This window comes from Panthera onca, chromosome B1 (genome assembly GCF_046562875.1).
Source record: "Panthera onca isolate mPanOnc1 chromosome B1, mPanOnc1 haplotype 2, whole genome shotgun sequence".
Classification (NCBI taxonomy): domain Eukaryota; kingdom Metazoa; phylum Chordata; class Mammalia; order Carnivora; family Felidae; genus Panthera; species Panthera onca.
Genome location: NC_138342.1, coordinates 67,726,837 through 67,743,543, shown reverse-complemented (window position 1 = coordinate 67,743,543; position 16,707 = coordinate 67,726,837). Strand labels below are relative to the sequence as shown.

At 38.4% G+C, this 16,707-nt stretch overlaps 2 protein-coding genes across 33 annotated transcripts in view; both read left to right on the top strand.

The window, feature by feature from the left end:
* LOC132692355 (placenta-specific gene 8 protein) overlaps positions 1-13,514 on the top strand; it is a 194,158-nt gene extending 180,644 nt beyond the window's left edge. The window contains exon 5 of the mRNA XM_078445980.1: positions 13,504-13,514. The gene's annotated coding sequence lies outside the window, so the exon portion shown is untranslated. The remainder of the gene's footprint in view (positions 1-13,503) is intronic.
* The window catches only part of SEC31A (SEC31 homolog A, COPII component), a 71,371-nt gene continuing 64,291 nt past the window's right edge, over positions 9,628-16,707 (top strand). For 15 of the 32 annotated variants that reach the window (XM_060654741.3, XM_060654735.3, XM_060654733.3 and 12 more), the window contains exon 1: positions 9,630-9,746. The gene's annotated coding sequence lies outside the window, so the exon portion shown is untranslated. The other 17 variants (XM_060654726.3, XM_060654722.3, XM_060654723.3 and 14 more) reach the window with 5 other exon arrangements.

Below are 16,707 nucleotides of genomic sequence, written 5' to 3'. Positions count from 1 at the left end.
GATTTTGTATATGTCCCTTTCTTTTTTTTTTTTTTAAATTTTTTTTTCCAACGTTTTTTATTTATTTTTGGGACAGAGAGAGACAGAGCATGAACGGGGGAGGGGCAGAGAGAGAGAGGGAGACACAGAATCGGAAACAGGCTCCAGGCTCCGAGCCATCAGCCCAGCGCCCGACGCGGGGCTCAGAGCCTGACGCGGGGCTCGAACTCACGGACCGTGAGATCGTGACCTGGCTGAAGTCGGACGCTTAACCGACTGCGCCACCCAGGCGCCCCGTATATGTCCCTTTCTTAAAAGTCATGTGGCCTAAGGATAGTCCATGACTTTGGGGAAAATTGAACCATGGGCTGTGTGCTTGCTTGGATGTTAGACGTGCAAAGGGTAGGATCTGGATTAAAATTACCTTCAGTCTGTTAGGCTATTAGAAACTTTCTTAGTACTCAACCAGTTAAGACCCAAATGAGGCTAAATAGAAATACATAACAGTTTTATCTTTAAGGAAAAAATTGGTTGCCTTGTTTTTTTGGTAACAGTTTTGTTGAGATATGACTCCTACACCATACAGTTAGCCCATATAAAGTATGCAGTTAAGTGGGTTTTAGTATATTCAAGAGTTGTGCAGTCATCACCATGATCAATTTTAGGACATTTTCATCACCACCCCTCCCCCCCCCCAAAAAAACCATTCTCATTAACAGTCACTCCCTATATCTTCCCTATCCTCTGTTCTTGGAAACCACTAATTTTTTTTGTCTATGTAGATTTGCCTATACAATTTCATATAAATGGAATCAAAAACTAATATACGGCCTTTTGCAAGTGGCTTCTTTCATTTAGAATGTTTACTTATTTATTTTGAAAGAGAGATTTAGAGCATAAACAGAGGAGAGGTAGAGGGAGGGGAAGAGAGAAAGAATCCCAAGCAGGTTCCACACTGTCAGCACAGAGCCCAGTGCGGGGAACTCAGGAGCTGTGAGATCATGACCAGACCCAAAATCAAGACATTTCTGAGTTACCCAGGCGCCCTGAGTACTTCCATTTTTTTTTTTTTTAATTGTCAAAAGATGTTCCATTGTATGTATATACTGCTATGATGATTTTATTTAACCATTTATCAGTTGACCATTTGGGTTGTTTCCATTGTGGGGGATTATTATGAATAATTCTGCTGTGAAAATTGGTGTACAAGTTTGTGTATGGACATATGTTTTCATTTCTTTTGAGTATATACCTCAAGGTGGAATTGCTGGGTCATATGCTAAGTGATATGTTTAACCTCAAGGAAATGCCAAACTGTTTTTCCAAAGTGGCTGGACCATTTTACATTCCCATTAGCAGTGGATGAGGGTCCCATTTTCTCCACGTTCTTGTGTGAAGTGGTATTTCATTGTGGTGGTTGCCTGATTTTTAAGGACTCCAGGTTTGCAGGGAACCTGCTAGAGGATGCTCCTTGCATGTAGAGACCAATGTGTAAGGTGAATTTGTCTTTTCAGTCTCTACCACACAAATAGATACATGTGTTTCTGCTGTAATATACATGTCCCTGAAAAATACCTCATGTTCAGCAAAATTATGCATGTGAAAGTAGTGCTTGTAGGAAAAAGAAAAAGCATTGAGTACTCAAAATCTGTGCAATTGGATAAGCTCTAAAATAGTAATCAGTACCTGGAAAGTACTCCTGTGCCCTCCTCTCACCCCTTAAGGGTAACTTAAATGGACACTACCATAGGGTATATTAAAAGAGCAAGCCTGCTGGGTGCTAGACATTACAGATAGGAAGTGGAGCTCTGAGCTCATAAGCTGCTAAATGGTATAGAGGGCAGGTGGGAGTAGCTGGGGAGGGAAGCCCCAGGTGCAGGCTCTCATTTTTCATTTTCTTTTTTTTTTTTTGTTATGTTTATCTTTGAGAGAGGGACAGAGCATGAGTGGGGGAGGGACAGATGGAGGGGGACACACAGAATCCTAGGCAGGCTCCAGGCTCTGAGCTGTCAGCACAGAGCCTAACATGGGCCTCGAACCCATGAACCGCGAGATCATGACCTAAGCTGAAGTCAGACACTTAACCAACTGAGCCACCCAGGTGCCCCAATCTCATTTTTCATTTTCTTAAGTTAGAGTTGAAAGTACCCCTGCTGCCAGTTCAGCATCAGAGTTCAGAGGGAAGGGTTTTTTATTTTAATTTTCTTTTGTTTAAGTGGATTCCAGATATTGTGGCTGCCCAAGGATAGATGAAACCGTGGCTCTCACATTATTCTGAAAGCATTCTTGTAATTATTAATTACAAATGAGTTATTGAAAACTGCTCTGCTGCAAAACAGATGTACTTAAATGTAAACTGGTTAAATGAAAACTCACTTTGTGGAAGCCACAAGGGGTCTAGGTTTTCTTAATGTACTCCTGGATAGGGAAATAGGTAATTCCTCATAAAAGCATGCTTTTTTTTTAGTTGTAGTTATGTATCTTTATGTTCATATATAACTTGTGCATTTTTGTTGCTGTTTTTTACTGTTTTAATAGTGACATTGAGGTTCTCAATTTAATCATTTGATTATCTTTGCTTCTTCCAATAACTTCATATCCAGTGATTAAACCTTTTCACTGCTGTTCACATAATGAACCGTTGTGATTATTGAATACGTTAATGAGGATATGTAAACTGTATTAAAGATATTGGGAAAATGCATGGACTGTTGTGCATTGTAATATAAAAGAAAATACCTCTTTTTAGGAATTACGTTCTTGGAGATGTTGGAAAAAGATTCCTGGGACTTCAAAGATAATCACTCCAGATATACAGGGGAGGTAGTATATCTTTCTTTAAATGTATTAAGTGTTCCCAGAACAATAGTAGTGAGTTGGAAATGGCGGATTATCTAAGTAAAGATTTATGAAGACTTCGGTGAAATCTAATTTCCTGTTACAGAATTTTATTAATTTGGTCACTTGGAGAAAAAATAACAACTAATGCTTCTTGAACGACTACGTGCCGGGCATTGTGCTAAGCATTGTATAGACACACAAGTTTGTTTTATAAACAAATGTATTTCTCACAACAACCCTAGGAAAGCAAATAGACTTTTTGCCTTCTAGGACTGGTATCTTCCTTGTTGAACACCTCCTCTTTTGTCAGATTCTTATTTCTACTAGAACCTTTATTTATTGTCCTGTTGTATTAAAATGTATTTCTGGTAACTGACTTATATTCTTGCTGAATTTTTCACCGTTTCATTTCAGAAAGCCTTCGGGTTTTGAAATTATTGGTGACCAACTTAAAAACTGTTCCCGAATCTGACCCTTTCCTAAAACTTCAGACCTTTCCAGCTAATTCATAAGTTGTACATTTTGCTTTTTGAATATGGATTGTGACCCTCTATGAATTATTTATTGCTATGTAAAAGTTATTCAAAACTTAGTAGTTTACAACAACACTTATCTTACAGTGGGAGGAGGGCAAAGCAGAGAGACATCATCTTCTGGGCTCTCACTTGGCAAGCCTTGGTTTCTTGATGGCTGTTGGCTGAAGACTTCAGTGCTTCACCATGAGAACCTCTCCATAGGCTGCCTGAGAACTGTCACAACATGACAACTATCTTTCCCCAGAGGGAATGATCCAAGAGAGAAATGCCAAGTTAACATGTAAGTGGGCACATATGAGGGTGTGAATACCAAGAGGTGGGAGATCATTGGGGACCATCTTGGAGGTTGACTATCACCCTTTACTCTTTTTTTTTTTTTTTTTTTTTTTAAACTGCTTCAATTTATTGAATCAAGAGATTTAACATTAGACCCTCTGGTCAGATAATGAGAAGTATGAGAGCATATGTATTCAAATAAGTGCTCTCTTTTCTAAGATGCACGGTTTCTTGCCCGTGAATATATAAATTCCATAAGTGATGCCACTCCTTTTGGAAATTTTCTAGAGAATATATAAGAAAGCTTATTTTATAGATAGAGAATATTGGACTTTGATCATATATGTTTTTTTTTTCTTGGACCCATTTCTCCTCTCCCAACTCTTCCTTAGGTGAAGGTGGTTAGAGAAGCTGGAAGTAGACTATAGATAGAAATTGAGTACCCCTATCCCTGGTATTTTGCTTGGGGTGCAGACTGACTTGGAATGGTTGAAATTTCTGTTTAGAGTTTTCTAAGGAATGCAATCCAATTACTTAAAGGCACTTACACATATATTTAACACAGGATGGAATAAAGGTATAAATACACAGCAGCAGCTTTAGAGTGATTTGTCCTTTTCCTCAAAAGCTTGATATTTATCCAGTTTGGTGAGTATATTTCCTTTTCTTTCTGTTGCTCCCCCCTCCCACCACGGTCTTTTATCTCTCTTGATGTGCAAAATACAGACTTTGCCAAGCCCCTAATTGGGGCATTCTGAGCAGAATGCCCCTAATTGGTAGAATTCTAATTTGTGCCTGAGATTTGTAATCTTTTGAGTCTTCTTTTCCCTTAATTGCTGCTTAAAAGTTCTTTGTTAGCAGTGACAACTTTTTTCCTTTAAAGCTTAAGTGCTTCTGGTTATTTTGGAGACCTTGTGTAATAACAAAAAACATTACGTAAAAAACAAGATACAACCGGTTTTGGGATGTGTTTGTATTAGGTATGGTTACCCTTTCCATGTCAAGCTTAATATAACGACATTTCTAAGTTAGCATAAGGTAATCTGTGCGAAGTAGTTAAATGATACACTTGAGATTATCTTTGGTATGATTTTTCCAATTGGAAGTAAAATTGGAGGTGTTACCGGTTCATGAAAATTAAAATTTATAGAAATGTGTATATATTGTGTTCTTTAAAAAGGGCTAAACAATGAAAAACTTATGACTAAAGCTCAAGTTGAAAATAGGAAGAAAATATAAATGTCCAATGATTAAACTTTTTCCACTGCTGTTCACATCATGATCTGTTGTGATTAATGTATGTGGATGAGGACATAATGGAAAAAGAAAATCCTAGTGGGAGAAAAAAATTATAGATATGATGTAATTTTTTTGTATATTGATTTACTTGTAAATGTGTTCCTGTTTTAGGAATGAAATTGAAGGGTGTTTTTGTCAGATTTATCTGATAAAGAATTTGAACATTTATATAGTAAGGTAAGTGGTTTATAAATTTGCTAGTTTTGACGAAAGAACGGACCATCAGATTTGAGCAAAAAATTGATATTTGAGCATAATGTGGACATTGTACTCAATTAAATTTTTTTCCTTATTTTTTCATTTTTCAAAGATAACAAGAATATGGTTTCAAAGATAATTTTCTGAATCAATAGATTTGATGCAGGATAGGCAATTGGGTGGCTGGGGTCAGGACTTTTAACCTTGATGATTATCTTTTCTCAAAAATAATGGTGTAATTCAGCCTCTGAGATTCTTAGAGATCATATATTCCAGGGTTTAAATTTGCTGAACTTTTGTATGTCCTATAAATGACTCTTTGATATGCCACTGAATGACCATCCTATAACTTAATCTTTATTCAAGAACAGTAGATAAGTAGGTGGTTAGAAGCTGAGAATCTCAAATTTAATACCAGATTAATCTGTCACTAATTAGGCATGTTGTCTTGGGGTGTTTCAAATTTGAGGAATATAAAGAGGAAAAATTCTTGCAAATACTCAGTATTGATTTAAGTTTATTTTCTATTTCATAAATTTCTACAAACATAAAAGTTGATATAAATTTTGTTTACGGGCCTTAATCAAAAGATTTACAAAATAAGTGCATTCAAAGACAAAACTAAAATATTAATGGGATGGATGCTACTGTTACACAGGAGAAAACATGGTATTGGCTGGTGTGGAATAAGTTGTAAATACATACAGTCTTGTGCTTTGTGATGATTATAAAGCTTTACAATCAGGACAACAGTAGAGTTGTCCAGAACTTTACTCTTTTGCAGACCTCAAAATTGTTGAAATGAGGGAAGGGGCCTAAGTTCTCAAAAGGATGTCTTTGGACTGTCTGCAAATGCTAATTTGAAGAATTCTGTATTACATTGTCTCCAAACATTTTTCCATCTCCAGTGGGAATTCACTCTGGAACTAACATTCCTTTAGAAAATCTTCAGTTTCTATTTTGATCTATGGTTAAGTTTGGCTAGTAGTTAACTAAATTGGATTAAAAGTTGATTATTTTGTGAACTAATGCAAGTTTTTCTTTTTAGATACAGGTGGGCCTTACTTTGCACCGTTCCATTATACATGAAGATCAGTTTTCACAGTTTAGTTAAATAACACCAATCCTCCTACAACACAGTTGTGATTTCAGTTACAATAGTAACTGAATTGTTGCATAAGTTTTGTTGCTAGCTCTTTATTCCACAACTGATTATGCATTATAAAAGATGTGCATCATGGTCAGTAACCAGTTACATCACATCTTTCAAAGTCTCTTGGTGATTGATCACTAAACATCTATTAGTTCACAGAGTAAAGCATGTAGTTGTATTGCTTACTTGTTTCCCAGTAATAAACCCATGCAACATTGTACAAAACTGGATAATCAGAAGAGGGAATTGGCAGGGCAGCAAAGAAACAAGTGATTTTTAACACTGGAAGTGAAATTGGATTTGAAAATGGCGACAGCATAGTGAAGACAAGACGAGACCCAGGCCTACATAAAGCTGCAGTAGAAACTGTGGTTTAAAAGTTCGAGGAATATAAAAAGCAAAGTAAAGTTACTTCAACATTTTTTAGTTTAAATTACACTAGGAACAGAAAGCCACTTACAGGTGAAATGGAGTGCTTGCTTCTACTTTGGATGGAGGACTGTAATAAAAAATCCTAATCAGTTTGGCTAGCATTCAGGCCAGAGTGTTGAGGTTAGTTGCTGCACTGAAGGAAAATGGTAATTACCAGGAGACTAAAAAAGAACATTTTTTTGCTGGGAAAGGCTGGTTTCATCGTTCAGAAGTCTGGAGCGCCTGCGTGGCTCGGTCGGTTAAGGTTAAGCATCGTTTGGAGGTCGGCGTGAATGGAATAATGTTCCACTGGTGAAGCTGCATGTTCAGATAAGGATGCTACTGGGAAATTTGCACCCATGTTCCAAGAATCACAGGCAGTCCTTGCTTTGCACAGTGGTATGAGACTACTGTGCAAAAACTTCATAGGATTCGGCTGGAATGTAAATGGAGTTCTAGAAGATATGACTATGGGAATGTTTACATTGCTGCCATTCAGGAAGTAGTTCTGGATATACAGCCAGAAGGTGCTGCTTCAGCAGCACATACACTAAAATTGGATATACAGCCAGAAGAATTTAGGGAAGGTGAACATAGTTATAAATGAAAGCAGTTGTGTGTTGTGAAGGATGAATACATTTGGAGGAAGTGATTCAGGTGAAAAACCACATTAAAGGAACTCTCAGATGTTTCATGACACTGTGCAAAGCATTAAACGTTAGAAACAGATCAAACTCCGAAAAGATGACAATTTGCCAAGGCATAGGAAAGATGCTTGCTCCATATTGTAAGTTATATGAGAAAGCAAGCACTGTTCAAACTACTCGAGACTTGTTTATAAAGAAATAAAACATCCTAATTTTCAATGTTTCTAATGTTTTGAGTGTTTTATTTTTTATATTTCAACCAAAATCAGTTTCTAATGTTTGGACAAATTTTAAGGTTATAGAACAATCAGATTGTTAATACCATAGATTAAGATTGCTTTGCGCGGTTTCAGCTTTCATAGTCCAAGTGAGAACTCCCTGCATTTAAAACAAACTAGGAACTCTTTATATTTAACCAGATATATCAAGTCTAGAAACAAATACGCTTTTCCCTTAGATTACCAGTTATATTATGACAGTTTTCATACTGTCTTTGTATGCATGCTACTATAACAAGGCTTTGAAATAAAAATTTATACAAAACTGTATGTCTCATACTTCGACTTGTAGGCAAATCCTAATAGATAGGGATTGGCAAACTTCTTTTATAAATACAGCCATACAGTGAATAGGCTTTGCAGACTCTTTAATGGTCTCTAGCAACTACTCAGTTTTGTCTATGTAGCACAAAAACCGCCATAGGCAATACAGAGACCATTGAAAGTGGCTGTGTTCCAGTTATGAAATACTGTTCATACCTCACAGTCTACAAAACTGGGTGGTGGGAAGCAGGGAAGTTTGTAGTTTGACTTCTGCAATAGGAACATCTAGTACATTAAATGATACCAAAGAATGTAACCACTGCTTGAATCATTTGAGTTTTTTGGTAAGTTGTTCTAATGAGCCCTTTCTCCATACTGATGTACATTTACAGGTAGTCGGGGGTCTTCTGGGGTTGGGGCAGTAGGGAGTTAAGTTTTCGGTTGATTCAAGTGATGGGCCCGCTTCTAAGTCGGATTTTTCATTGGCATCTATAGGTAAACTAGTCCTTGCAGCTGTAAGTAAAAATGGATTTGTAGAACAGTAGAAATTTGCTGCTGTGGCCTAAGTAATCCGTTTGGTCTATTTCTGTACTAGAGAAATAAACTTCCTTTTCAAATTGAACTGTAAGTATAAGACACTAAAAGGGTGTATGAAAGCGTGCAGTGGGAGCGCAAAAATGTGCCTACTCTGATACCTAGAAGTGAAGGCACTTCAGAAAAAACTTGAGGGGCACCTGGGTGGCTCAGTTGGTTGAGCGGCCGACTTTGGCTCAGGTCATGATCTCATGGTTTGTGGGTTCAAGCCCAGCATGAGGCTCTGGGTTGACCACTTGCTCAGAACCTGGAGCCTGCTTCCGATTCTGTGTCTCCTCTCTCTGCCTCTCCCCTGCTCACGCTTTGTCTTAACTCTGTTTCTCAAAAATAAATAAATGTAAAAAAGAAAATTTAAGAAAAAACTTGAAAGAGATGGTTGACTCTTTGGTGTAATGGGAAGAGAACTGGCCTAGAAGTTAGGAGACCTGGGTTGAATCCAGGTTCCAATTGTTTATAAGTACTTTTCCTCTGGTTTTACTTTGCTGTAAAACAATTCCTAAACTAAAAACAACATCCAGACAATCTAGTGTATCCAGACAATACACTAATTCGAAGCCAGGGTCTGGCGAAGCCCAGTGACTAAGGGCAAACCCTAGTACATCTTAAATAGTGCCATATGATGCTAACTGGACTACTTGGCTCCACTATGCCTCTGGAGTAACAACACCGTCCACAACAGACATCGGGTATAGTCAGATCACTTGGTTTTGAAGTCCTCAAAAGCAATACTGTAGAACCAACTTTTAACCAACCCAATCACAAATTAGTTTCTGCAATTAGGGCCGTGCAGCCCCATTTCCAAGTGATTTGTCCGGTGTTGGCAGTGTCGCGGAGGCTGCCGATGTCTCGCAGGACTAAATCTACGTGGCATTCTTGCAGGCCTCGGCCGTTCTTCGAACAGATAGCTACACCCAGCACAGCAGGACCTGTTTTTTTTCTTTTCGCGTATGCCGGGTCACCGCATCCTCAACCTGTACGCCACCCTTCAGTACGGGTCCTCCCAACCTCACAAACACGCGCCAACTACACGCTCCTCACACCAGCCTGCCTACCCTCCCGGAAGTGCCGTGGAGGGGAGCGCGCCGAAGTGGGCGGGGCGAGACGTCGCTCCCGGAAGCGTCCGCGGGCCGTCCGGGAGGGGCTGTGGCTGCCACGTTGAAGCGGAACGTGGAGGTGGCTTTGGGGCGGGAGGAGGGGCGGCGGCGAATGCTGGGAGAGTCCGACGGGCGTCGCGCTAACGCAGGAACCGGTCGCCGAGGGTCCCCACAAGGTGTGTCTGCCTATTCCTCCCTGTCTTCTTCGCCGGCCCTCGGGCCTTGAGGTGGAACACAGGCGAAAGCTACGACCGTGGCATCGGCCTCCGCTGGTCCCCGTCAGCCTGCGGCCCGGTCTGTGGTGGCGGCGCGTCCGTGATCTTCGTTTCGGGCCCGTCTGGATAACGCCTGGCGTCACGGCTGCTTCGGGGATCGCGCCGATCCACATCCGCCAACGTTTCCACTGCTGAGCAGGAGCTCCCCTGAGGCTTGCGACAGGGTGTCGTGCCAGGTCCGGTAACGGGGGTCTGAGGTCAGAGGACACTCACAGCCTTGTGCACAAAGAGGTGCGGGCCCCAAGGGCGAGGGAAGGAAGCAAACCTCAGGATCACTTTGGTTCATTTTAGTTTGGTTATGATTTTTTTGTTTGTATTTGAACTGTTGCCAGATTTAAAGGTTCATAGGTTTTTAACTGGAAGCTACTGTCATTGAACCAGGATTGGATTATTTTAAGGATAGTTACCAGTTGCCGTCTATTCCTCGAAGGAAATGTCAAAAAGTGTTGTATGTCTTTGCTAATAAGTTATTATGATGAGAGGTCAAGTTACAGGGCAGGTGAAAAATAAATCAAAATATTGCGTGGGCTTGTGGGCATTATGAACTTTTATGTGAGCATAAGCAACTAATTTTATTTCGTCTTTCTGAAGTTGCAGTGATGGTCTGTGATAAATCCTTTCTCCAAAACTGCTTTCTAACTACAGAAAACTGAAATGTGATTGTGTTTGTCGCTAATTGTAACTGTATTCAATCAATAATCAGAGCCTTGCTCTTCTATCATACCGTCCTACGTTTTCTGTACATACTGATTGTTCTGGGATTGGCTGAAGTTTACTCATCGTTTTTTAGTGGTTCTTCTGTGCTCTCTCTCTTGATTAAATAGACCTGGGGAAGGTTTGTAGACTCTAAGAACTTTTGGATAACCTGAAGTGTTTTTGTAGTTGTGAATTAATGTTACACACATCCAAGGTTGTTTGGGAAATGTGACATTGGAATGGATTAAGAATTATATTGCCTAATTTTAGATACATAGGTTCTTTTTGAAACTAATAACGTAAGAAAAGAAAGAAATTTGTAACTGTAAAGAGCAGTGATTCTTAATTTTTTGGAATTACAGTCCCTTTTGAGGACCTGAGGAAAGCATTGGATCACCTTCCTAGAAAAATGCACTGCACAGGGGCTTATGGATGGCTCAGTTGGTTGAGCGTCTGACTGTCTCAGCAGGTCTTGATCTCAGGGTGGAGTTCTAGCCCTGTGTGGGGGTACTTAAAGAAGCCTACTTAAAGAAAAAAAATACACACAATTTTGTATGTAATTTCGTGAAGTTTAGAAATTCTTGTCAAGTGGTATTATTCAATTGATTTTTACAGTGTTTTTAGAAATATTCTTTTAAAAAAAATTTTAATGTTTTATTTATTTTTGAGAGAGAGAGACATAGACAGACCGACAGACAGAGGACAAGCCGGGGAGAGGCAGGGAGAGAGAGAGACACAGAATCTGAAACAGGCTCCAGGCTCTGAGCTGTCAGCACAGACCCCGATGCGGCGCTCAAACCCACACACGGTTAAGATCATGACCTGAGCTGAAGTCAGTCACTTAACCGACTGGATCACCCAGGCGCCCCAGAAATGTTGTCATTCCTAGGTTAATTTTAGTTCAAAATGTTTTATTTATTAGATTCTAGATAAGTATGGCACCATTTAGTTCAGTGCACAATTTGGCTCTTTTGGTTGAGTGAAATGAGCCTTAGAACATCGATAACAATAAATCCTCTAGAACAAATTTGTCCATCCATGGTGAGATATTTGCCCACACAAGATGGATTTTTAATAAGGCAGTCCCAACTAGAGATTGTATTCCTGGTTTGAGAGTCAGAATTTCCATTTCCATAAACTCTTCTACTTTTTACTTTCTGAAGAATGGGTCATCTCTGTATGGAGCATTGTAAGATTGGTATGTTTGAGAAAATAGTACTGTTGGAGTTTAGTATTGCTTTACAAAATTAGCAACTAGAAAATGAGCGGAAAGAAAAAAGCTTCCACTAAATTGCATGCATTTAACTACGTGCATGTTGTAGGGAGAAACTTGGACAAAAAAATAAGAGTTCTAGTCTGAAACATAAATTATTCTTCAGGTGTATTCTTTGGGATACGCATTTTAAGTTGTGACTTTTGCAGTAGCTGACATTTACAGGCATGCATTTACTATGAGCCAGGCACTGTTCTAAGGCCTCTGTGTAATGCCTTATTTAATTCTCACAACAACCCTTCTTATACATACTTTTATTATACTTATTTTACCAAATGGGTAGCCAAGGCACACAACAGGTAAAGGTACATGCCTAAAGCCAGAGCCTAGGATATGATGGAGCTAGGATTTAAACTGAGGGTTTGGCTCTGGACTCCATACCCTAAACTGTTATGCCATAGATATTGTCTTATAGATGTCATATGTGAACAAGCCACTGTCCTCACACTTTTCTTTTTGTATTATAAGAATGATTTTGTTCTGTGTAAAATAGTCTTGAATGAAATAAGTCTGCATAGTGTGAATTCTTATCACATTTGATATTGAAAAAAAATTGCACAAAGCTTTTAAAGCAAGTCTTCACTCGGGGAAGTACACTTGGTTTAATCTAAGCCTTCTTCAGATTTTTAAGAAAATTAGTTACAACTAAATGATCATTTCTAAGAAAAGGAAATATGCAAGTTGTATTTTCATAGCAGTCTTAGTGTTTTAAGAATGATTGCAGTGGGTAGATTATGGTATTCTTATTTAATTAGATTCAGACCACATAAGGTAGTTCCAGGCTATTGTTGTAGTGATTGGGGGGGAAAAAAAGTAGCTGGTATTGAAGCCTTGTGTTCAGTACAAGTTAATAAGTGGAACTGCATCTAGTGGAACATTGAGTGCTAAGGACAAGAAGTAGACTTTTATAAATGTTTTGAATTTCCACTTAACCATTTTATGTGCTTATGAATTTGTCTCTTTCTCTTTCAGTAAATGTTACACATTAACTAAGTGTTCATGAATCAGGTATCCTCTGTTGTACCTTTGCTCTTAGACATACTGTAGTTCAGTTTAGTTTTTTTTTTTTTTAATATACATGATTGTTTTGTTTTCACTTTTAGAAATTATTCTAAGACACTTTATAAAATCTTTTTTTAAAACAAACTTTTTTACCCTTTAAAAAAACGTCTTTTTACCCTAATAGTATTTTTCCCTATTAAAAAAAAAAGTGTTTTTTTTTTTAATGTTTATTTATTTTTGAGAGAGAAAGAATGCGAGAGCAGAGGAAGGGCAAAGAGAGAGAGGGAAACACAGAATTCAAAGCAGCCAGCACAGAGCCCAACATGGGGCTCAAACTCATGGACCATGAGATCATGACCTGAGCCCAAGTCTGACCCTTAACTGACTGAGCTACCCAGGTGCCCCTCCCTAGTTTTTAAATAAGAAAAGTTAAAGTTATTAAAGTTATTTTTTCTTTTAAACACTTAAGAATTTAAAAATTAAATGTTTTACCTGAAAGTAATCTTTCTAGCTCATCAGTCTTTTTGTATTTCCCTCATAAACATTTAAAATTGAACAAGGAAAACTTTGTATCTACTTTACCCTGTGCTAAGCAATTTTGAGTCCAGAAAGGGTAAAAGTTGTAATTTTTTATTGAAAAAAGACATTATTTGTCTAGTTAGTGAGACAAGATGCCATATAAAACAGTTGGTGAAAAGGCAGTGGAAAAAGATATAACAATAGGTACTAATAGAGTGTTATAAAGTTTTAAGATAGAATAAGATACTTTATTATAATATGTTTAAAGTGGTATAAACAGTTAAGAGATTATTTAGATAATTGTGTATTGGATCATTAGGGTACTTATGAAGGAACTGGGTCTTGAACTTGTTATTAAAGACAGTTGGCTCAGAGGAAGAGGACATTTCATATATAGAAAATAGGCCTCTTTTTCACTTCTTAGAAAATTGAGATTTTGCCCTTTTTTTCAGAATAGTCTTAGGAAACTAGATGTATGGTTTTCTTGGTTAATCTCATGATAGTAATAATTTTAAAAAGTAGTTAGCGTATTAAAACTCATGTTAACCTATGTGCTGGGCACTGTGTTTGGCCTCGTATTTCAAATATATTATCTCATTTAAGTTTCACAACATCCCATGAAGCAGTCTCTTTTGTCCCTATTTTACAAGTGGGGCTCAGAGAGGTTAAACAGTGTGTCCAAAGTATCATAAGTAGCACAGCCAATAGTCAAATCCAGTGTTGACTCCAAAGGCTCTACTACTTTTAACCACGTGATGCAACCTCCTAATCCACTCTTGCCTAACGTAGCACAGTTTCTAAAATACGTTCCTTCTCTCAATGTCCTCCTGCATCCTAGTTGTTTTGTCAGTATTTCTTCTAAATGTTAGTATGCCTTCTATGATTAAAATCGAATACCTGAATTTGTTAAGGTAACAAGTAAGAGCTTGGACTCTGGAAGTAAACTTCTGAGTTCCAGTTTTGGCTGTGTCCCTTGCTAGCACGTACAAATTATTTAATCTTTCTGTGCCTTCATTTTTATCATCTGTAAAATACTCTTCATGTATAAACAATTTGAACATGTAAGACCCAGGGCATATCGTTAGTCTTAGGCCCTCGTAAGGAAACTACCGGAGGATGAACTTTAGAAATGAATGCGAAAGCTGGCAAAAGTACTCTTGGAGAGCAATGAATATATTTAACTGTAAACCCGAGACTAAAACAAAGGTGGGAATAAGGAAGAAAGAATAAAGTGTATATGTTCAATATCTGATAATGTAGGAATTCATTATAAAACTAAAAAATTAAGAGAAGTGGGAAGTAAGAAAAAAATTGGAGATAGAATAAGTTAATGGGTTGCCTCATCTGTAATAGCTGGGAGTCAAAGGACGTTATTTAAAGCTGACAAGTCAGTTAGTGGAGGTATAAGCATATTTAACAGTACAAAGGTAAACACCGAGAAAGATAATACTATTGACTGTAATAACTGTGGAGTACAAGAGGGGCAGTAAGATTATGAAAACTGATTTCATTAGTGCTCACAGTAATTACGGTGTAAAGAAATAGAGGATTAATGGTACTAAATAATACTGGTTTTTTTTTTTATGCTTATATATTTCTGAGAGAGACAGGACAGAGAGCAAATGGGGACGGGCAGAGAGAGAGGGAGTCACAGAATCTGAAGCAGGCTCCAGGCTCTGAGCTGTCAACACAGGGCCCAATGCAGGGCTCTAACTCACAAACCACGAGATCATGACCTGAGCTGAAGTCGACACTTACCTGACTGAGCAACCCAGATGCCACTAAATAATATTGTTTTAAATTATTAAGATAGAACCAGAAGTACTTATGAGAACAAAAATACAAGTCATCCTAATTATCAGAAAATTTATAAATACACAAATATGGACAACAGGGAAAGTACATTTCTAAATTATAAAACCAAACATAGCAAAATAATATAGAACTAAGCAATCATACCTGTCAAATCAGGAAGAAAAAACTTATATCAGTAAATTTTATATGGCCTTATTAGCTAATCTATTGAAAAATGTTCAAATTGGATCACTAAGCAAAATCTGAAATTTTTTTTTTTTCTGTATTGAAGACAGCCAGTGAAAACAAAGGGGCTCAAAATTGAAAAGGGCAGAGGCACCTAGAAGACTCGGTTGAGCATCTGACTCTTGATTTGGGCTCAGGTCATGATTCTAGGGTCATGGGGGATCAAGCCCTGTGTGGGGCTCCATGCTTATCTTGGGATATTCCCGCATGCGCTCTCTCTCTCTCTCTCTCTCTCTCTCTCCCCCTCCCTCCCTCTCTCCTCCTCCTCTCCCTCTTCTCCACTCCACCCCCCGCCCCTCTCCTCACTCCCACACAAGCTCTCTTTATTTATTTATTTAAAAAAATTTTTTTAATGTTTATTCATTTTTGAGAGAGAGAGAGAGACAGAGTGTGAGCAGGGAAGGGCAGAGAGAGAGGGGGACACAGAATCTGAAGAAGGCTCCAGGCCCTGAGCTGTCAGCACAGAGCCCGACACAGGGCTCAAACTCACAGACAGCGAGATCATGACCTGAGCCGAAGTCGGGTGCTTAACCGATTGAGCCACCCAGGCGCCCCTCTTTATTTATTTAGTTTTGAGAAACAGTGTGAAACGTGAGCAGGAGAGGGGCAGAGAGAGAGAGGGAGAGAGAGAATCCCGAGGAGGTTCCGCACTGTCAGCACAGAGCCCATTGCTGGGCTCAGTCCCACAAAGTGCGAGATCATGATCTGAGTTGAAATCAAGAGCCGAATGCTTGACTGACTGAGCCACCCAGGTACCCCTGATATGGGTCTTAATATGAGATAAAGTGGAATTCAGACCCAAAGCCTTATTTAAAATGAAGAGCAATACTATACAAAGCTATAAATGTGTATTTGACAATGAACATTTAATATTATGAATACCGGTCAACCAAATAACTATGTGTTAAGTAACAAAGCAACTTTCGGGAGATAACAGGAAAAATAAGCACAAATACATTAGTAGTAGTGACCTTTAATTCACTGTTCTTGGTCCGGGACAGATCAAATGGAAAAACAGTAAGGCTGTAGACAACCTAAACAATTAAGTCAATAGAGTAGATTCGATTAATATATATTGATCTTGATCCTGAAAACAGAGTACCTGTTCTTTTTAGATCTCATGAAACATTTACAAAACCTTCTATATAGGCCCCAAAGAAAACTTCAATAAATTTTAGAAAGGAGAGATACTATAAAAAACAATCACAATACAGTAAAAGACCCTTCCACTTGCATATTAAATTCAGTCAACTCTTGGATCAATGGAGACTACAAATGGAAATCGCAAAATATGTAGATGACCATAGTGATGAAAATACAAGAAATACATGT